General features: G+C 34.4%; 1 long non-coding RNA gene across 1 annotated transcript; it reads left to right on the plus strand.

Moving 5' to 3' along the window:
- Positions 1-507: 507 nt before the first annotated feature.
- LOC109239286 lies at positions 508-5,249 on the plus strand. Its single transcript, XR_002069875.1, has 4 exons — positions 508-595; positions 1,836-1,897; positions 3,657-3,707; positions 5,006-5,249. It is a non-coding gene; the product is annotated as an uncharacterized LOC109239286 (long non-coding RNA).
- The last annotated feature ends 1,620 nt before the right edge of the window (positions 5,250-6,869 follow it).

Below are 6,869 nucleotides of genomic sequence, written 5' to 3' on the forward strand. Positions count from 1 at the left end.
TTTAGAAATTTGTGAGTGATGAGGTAGAACTATAGCTCCTATAAAAATATCGATAAATAACAACATAAAGTTTTAAATAACTAATATTGAATTATAAAAAACAATGTAATACTATACTAAAATTATAGAAAGCTATCATTTAAAGAAAAATAATAATAATAACTTCTTTTGAATAGCTTTTATCTTATGTTACATCCTTAATGCTTCAAACTTAGGTCATAATTAAATTTTCACTCGATTTTAAAGTGCTAAATATTAGGAAAGTAACTAAAATTACATATTTGTCCAATGTGAAACTTATTTTAAAAGGGTAAAAAAGGCGAACGACATTTCGCTAAGGGCCTTCGTGCTTTTAATATAATATAGATAACAAATGAAAGTCCCTTGGTACGACCAAGGGTACTTCCGTAAATGTTAATTTTAAAATGGTGGTATTTTGGTAAAAATACTGACTTATAGATTTCCACGTGTCCAACTTTAAACACCACGTCTCTTTAGATTTTGCTCCACTTGCGTTCTTCTTTGTCATCAGAGAAGCCCCCCATTTCCAGTTCTCGCTTCATCGTTCTTCTGCTTTCTTCCCCCCCTCTTTATAGTGAGTTTTATTGTTCTTCTTCTTCCTCTTTGCGTATTATTTCTGATTGATTTTGTTTTTTTATCTTTTATGTTTTGGGAATTCTAAGAGCGACATAGTTTCTAATTAATTGCATACTATGAACAAATCAAGAAGACCTAATTAAGAAATATTCCGATGTTGGTTGTTGGTTCAGATGATCTGTTTTTGCATTATTAAATTTTTATGTTTCTCTTCACCGATCCTGAATGAATTTCTTTTTTATCAAGTCTTGAATAGACATTTTCATGACTTTTTGTTGGTCTTTCTTCATCTTCTCTGTACCGATTCTGCACATGCATGTGAATAATTGTGTAGCAGCCTCTGTGGGAGTACACACAGTGTTGTAGTCAAGGTGTTTGCTGATATGCCTGAAGGAACTTACCAATTGTTTATTTGCTATCGTTTTAACTTTTACATGTAGTTGATGATATATTTGCTTGCTGAAAGGATTTGTTTTTGAATTGGTACCTTTAGTTATATAATAACAACTTACAAGATTTCATCTAATATAACCTTCTTTGAATATTCCTTTGTTTCCTGAGCTATTCATGTGTTTCGATCCATTATTTTAAAATATATTTGTACATCTTGAAATTTTGGGTAATTCTTTGTTGAATTTCTGCATATATATTGGTCAGTTTGTCTAATTTGCTCATGTATGTTTTATGTTCCCACAATAAACGGTGCTACTATTTTCTTCAAATTATACTACTATTTTATATTTTGTTATTTCTGATGAGATTTCGACTAAGATTTATAGTCTGTCACTACATTGATATTTCTTTTAAAAGCTAATTTGATCTGATTTTTTCTTGAAGATTAATCTCAGCTGACTTTTTTAAGGGAAGATCAATGTCATCTTTGTTTTTCAAAGATAAATTTGAGTTGATTCTTCTTGGAGTTATATTATTCCGAGGAAATCACTTAAAATCTATTGATTCTCTTGTTCTTGCTGTTACGTGATTATAATCGTTTTCTAATTGTTTAGGCTTCCTCGAATTGAACCTTGTAAAAGCAACTGATTCTCTTCTTCTTCCTCGATCTATGACGATTTTGCAACCAGATTGCTCTTTTAATTTTAGGCGCACCTGTTTACATATTTTCCACGACTCATAACTACTGATATTATGTGAATTTTAATTTCTCAATACATGACATATTCGAATTTTTGTGATCCTTTTATTTGGAATATAATGATCACATAATTTTGATTTCATAGGCTTTCGAAAATAGAAGTCGCTCCAGGTGGTGGGAAAAGGGAGACTGCCTCGACTGTAAGATGTAATTTCTGCACTTTTTTATAGTTGTGCTTTATATTTCATGTTATGCTGTATAGATTGTCTACTCTACGAATAAATTAAATGCTAAGGTTATAAAATGTACACTTTATTTTTAAAGAAACTTTCTGAAATGCCTGAAAAATAGACGAAGCTCCGGTTGAATATTAGTCCCTTTTTGTTTCTGTTTCTATTAGTTTCTAAATTGTTAATTTTATGATTCAAAAACTATTTTTCAGGTATTAACTTCAAGTTTTTGACTAAAATTGTCCCTTATCTATGGAAGTAGGTTTATTTTTGTCCTTCAAATATAACCTAGAGCATCTTTAATCCCTTAACTTTGCTAAAGTGGAGCACCTTTAGTCTCACTAACAAAATCAAGTTAAAAACTAACGGAAGGGGCAAATTTTCTAACGGTGCTTTCCCTGAAGCTTTCTCAAATAATATGGCGGGTCATTTTTTTATATGGACAAACGATAATTTACTGCGCTCTCATGATTAATTTGGTAGTACTTCCTTCGGCCACACCCTTGCCTCTTAGAAATTCTTTACAAATCACAAACAACAATTGTTAACTTGACAGAACCACGCACCAAACAAATATTATCATTGTTCTTAGCTCACTGTCAACAAAAACATGCACTCCCCTCCGTTTCCAGTGACAACGTAGAGTATAAGAAAAACATATCGAAGTTGCGAAATGCACATTTGAAATCCGTAACAAGATGATGAGGGACAGAGAATCGTCCGACGAAGAAGAGGATCTAGAAAACTTGATCCAGCAAAATGAATGTGTAAATGATCATCCATCCCAAATCTCCACTTCGCTCCACATTCCAAATCGACGACTTCAAGGACCGATTTTCCTTTAATCGGCGTTTTAATTTCATCTTCAGTGAGTGGTATTTCTTAGATATTACTCTCCCAATTTAAGTACTCATTCTTTATTTCACTACCGACATCAAAAACCTATTTCAGACCACCGTTACTAACATTAAGTACGATGGTTCCATCAATTTCATGCGTGAGTCCGAACTGAATGTTGGTTCCATCAACAGTTACTCATTCTTTAATCTCTACATAACTGCTATTGCTAAAGGTCTATAGAACTGCTATTGATAAAGGTTAAATTAGTTTCACCTTGTCCTAAGAGATGAAGAAGGGAGAAGGAAAGAAAACGTGCCTCAGTCAAGGATATGGATAACACTGTTAGTTGAATTCTGCACATATGATAGTTTATTTTAAAAAAATATGTCTCGTACATTAATTGCTCCTTGGTTAAAAGGTGGGGGTGTCACTATTTTAAATTAATAAAATTACAGAACCCCTAGGGATATTATTTAAGAAGTTTCAAGGAAAGCACCAAAAATTTGCCCCTTCCATTAGTTTTTAACTTGATTCTGTTAGTGAGACTAAATGTGCTCCACTTAAGCAAAGTTAAAGGATTAAAGATGCTCTAGGTTATATTTGAAGGACAAAAATGAACCCACCCTCATAGATTAGGGACGATTTTAGTCAAAAACTCTATTAACTTCACTCGGAAGAGTGACATTGGCACTCAATTTGAAGTTTGAAATATTGACAAGAAGCTTATATTTTTGGCAGTCAAATGTGTGCTATCAGCTTTAATTTTTCACTTTGTAATGGTTGTGAATTTGCTGGTGAAGTTAAATGGCCTTCCATATTTTTTGTTGTTGTTTATTGTGTTGCATTTTTAATTGATGAGAAGTTTCTCTTTGTAATACTTCTTGGCTTTTTTGCAGCTTGAAGATGTGAGATTATTTTCATTGAGAAGTTCCATTGACATCACAGAGGTAAGCAATGTCCCCTTATTGAGGTTCCTTTATTATGGAGTTTGTACAACTTCGTGGTAGATGCTTGACATTCTTAGTACGATAAATTTCAGAAATGTCCATCTTTATCATAGTAAAGACCCTTCCATTTGAAGCATTTCTTGCCATTTTCTTCTGCTCATCGGAGAAATTCACCAATGATGAGTCCATTCCCGAGTTATAGGCATTTAATTTGTAGTACATTCTATCTAACTCTTAGTTACATAAGATGTGACAGTCTACATAGTCAACTATTCAGCTTTCCATGATGATCTCATTGTAAGAAATTGACTTTCTGACCATCAGCATGACAAATTTAATGTTTGAGGCAAGTACAAGGGGATTTGTGCACCCCAAGTAGAAGAATTATTCTATATAAAATTGAATAATTGCTCAGGAAGCAGGTCAGCCTGACTTTTTGATACACACGATGGGTAGAAGGGAAATGCAAGTGTTGAAATGTGAATTTGTGTAATTATCAGTTGGGTTTTCAATGGAGTCTACAAGATTCAAACTTTGTTCTTGTTGGTGGTTTGTTTGCATCAGTCTATGGTTTTTGGTGTTTCATCACCTAATAATCCGAATTCCCGGGACAAAAATGGTGGATTTAAGTTACCTTATTTTGATTTGTATATGAAGTATTTGTCATTCCCTGAGATTGTAGGCAATGAAGAGGAGGAAGAGGGGGTTGTGAAGAAGAAGAAAGGTGGGCTAAAGATTATTAAGGTGTCAACTCCTTCATTAAGGAGGTTACTTAGTGGTGCAATTACGGGGAGATATCTGGGGAGATATCTAGGACAATTGTAGCTCCACTGGAGACAATAAGAACACATTTGGTGGTTGAAAGTAGTGGAAATCTTCTACTGGGATATTCAATAATATTATAAATACTGAAGGATGGACTAGATTATTTAGGACTTAGGAGTAACTTGGTTAATGTGATTCGAGTTGCGCCTAGCACAGCTGTAAAGGTAAATTTTAAATCTTCCCCTCTTCTTTATTTATTTGTTTGGTACTCATTCATAACCTTGAGTTTGTGGCTTTTACTTTATCCTTTGAATCCTCGGTAAGTTCGAAATTTTGCTTTAATTTCAACATTAATACTAAGTAAATATATGGTCCTTGTTTCTCTATTGATGTTTAGGTTGAGGAAGAGAAGTTCCCCTTTTACGCCTCACCAATATTTCTTGATGTTAATGCTATTGCTTTTATTGTGGATCAGAGATTTAGCTTGGTATACTATGTTCTAATTCTAATGCTTGTTTTTCCTTGTATTTCAGTAAATACCAAGATGAAGCATGTGTTGTTAGCTGCAGCTCTTAAACTCCAGATTTTATCCAAAATCTTTTGATTAGTGGGACCACCAATATGAACTTAAACAATCCTGACTGTTTTGGTCTTTCTAGCAAGCTAAAGAATGTACTTGTACAACTTTGTTTCGTAAATATATAGACATGTATGATGTACTTTATGTTAATATTAAGCACATTATGTTAATATTTAGCTTCGTGATACTGTTTTTTATTTTTTCATAGTCTAACTAAACAACAAAGTTATTTTCTGCACTGCTATTTCGCACAAATGCCCGTGCAAAGCACGGGCACAGGCCATCTAGTACTAATATAATGAAAGGAAAGCACAGCATTCACTAAGATATTGTTAGCTAATACCAACACACAAATATAACAATAAAGGTTCAATAAAAGAGATAGTAAAGACACTAATATTTGGACTGATTGGAATTTAGGTCCAAGACTACATTAAACCAGCGAGATTAATGGAGGATGACAACGAGCCCATGAACAAAATGAGGCAGAGCAGCAACAACCCAATTATTTGAGCTAGGCCAGAGTTCGAAATGAACTCAGCAAGCCCAAGACAACTTCATTCAACATAAAACAGAAGGATAAAGATTAGTATCTATTCATTCTATGATTATAAAGTAGGGAAAAGGTCCAAAATTATCCCTCTACTATGGTATATTGTTTACTTTTGGCACCCGTTATATTTTTCGTCCAAATCTATCCCTATCGTTAACAAAGTCTGCATAATAGCCCCTAACCCTAACGGATCTATATCGTGGCAGCTGACCCCCTCAATTTTTTCCATATCAGCTGCCAGGTCAACAGGTCCCACCCAACACCTCTAATATTCTGCATTTGAATAGTTAGACTAAAAAAAGTTCCATTTCCCCGTACAATCTCCTTACCCCTCCCCCTAAAAAGTTCCATGATTTTTACCCATAACCCCGGACCCAATATTTCCCGAAACTTATTGAATTCTACAACCAAACACATGGCAGGTCACACACATTGCCGCCGTGTAAGGATTTGGAAGCAGAAGGTGGCGATGGAGGTAAAAAATATTTTCGCTTCGTCGACTCATCTGCGGCCGGTTCAAATCGGGGCAAAAGTCCAGTAAGAGTTGCTACAGCTCGTTCTAACATCTCTAGCAGCAGAATATCAAGAGTGTTCGCACTTAACAGGCCAGAATTTGGTCCTAGTAGTCAAGAAAGAAGGAATTCTCGCTCCATGAGAAGAAAAAGTGTCCGAGCTTCTGTAATACCAAACAGAAATCAAGAGATTAACTTGAGGAGGGAGTTACCAATCCAAACGAGGATGCTGCACTGGCATTGAGAATGCAGAGAGAGGAGTTCATGGAATTCTTTAGGATAGGAGTTCTGCTGATGAGCAGCACAGAAGCTTGCTCACTTTTGCCAAATACATAGATAACCCCTTAAAGGTGGACGATCTGAGTCTGTTTGGTTAGAAAATTTGTTTGTATCGATATATTTAAAGCAAAGATGAAGAAGCATTGAGGAGGAAGAAGAAACAACTTTTTTTGGTTTTTTTTTTAATTTGTTGATTTAGTAAATAAGTGTAATAAAAAAATATATTTTTGAATAGTGATATGACATGGAGAAAATTAAGGGGGCCAGCTACCACAGTGTAGATCCATTAGGGTTAGGGGCAATTATGCAAACTTTGTTAACGGTAGGGATAGATTTGGACGAAAAGTATAACGGTGGAAGAAGTAAACAATATACCATAGTAGAGGGACAATTTTGGACCTTTTACCTATAAAGTAAAGGCAGAATTATAATGCTTAGCTATCCTGCTTAAAGGAATTGAAGATAAATCAAAC

The sequence above is a fragment of the Nicotiana attenuata genome, unplaced genomic scaffold, assembly GCF_001879085.1.
Source record: "Nicotiana attenuata strain UT unplaced genomic scaffold, NIATTr2, whole genome shotgun sequence".
NCBI classification, from domain to species: domain Eukaryota; kingdom Viridiplantae; phylum Streptophyta; class Magnoliopsida; order Solanales; family Solanaceae; genus Nicotiana; species Nicotiana attenuata.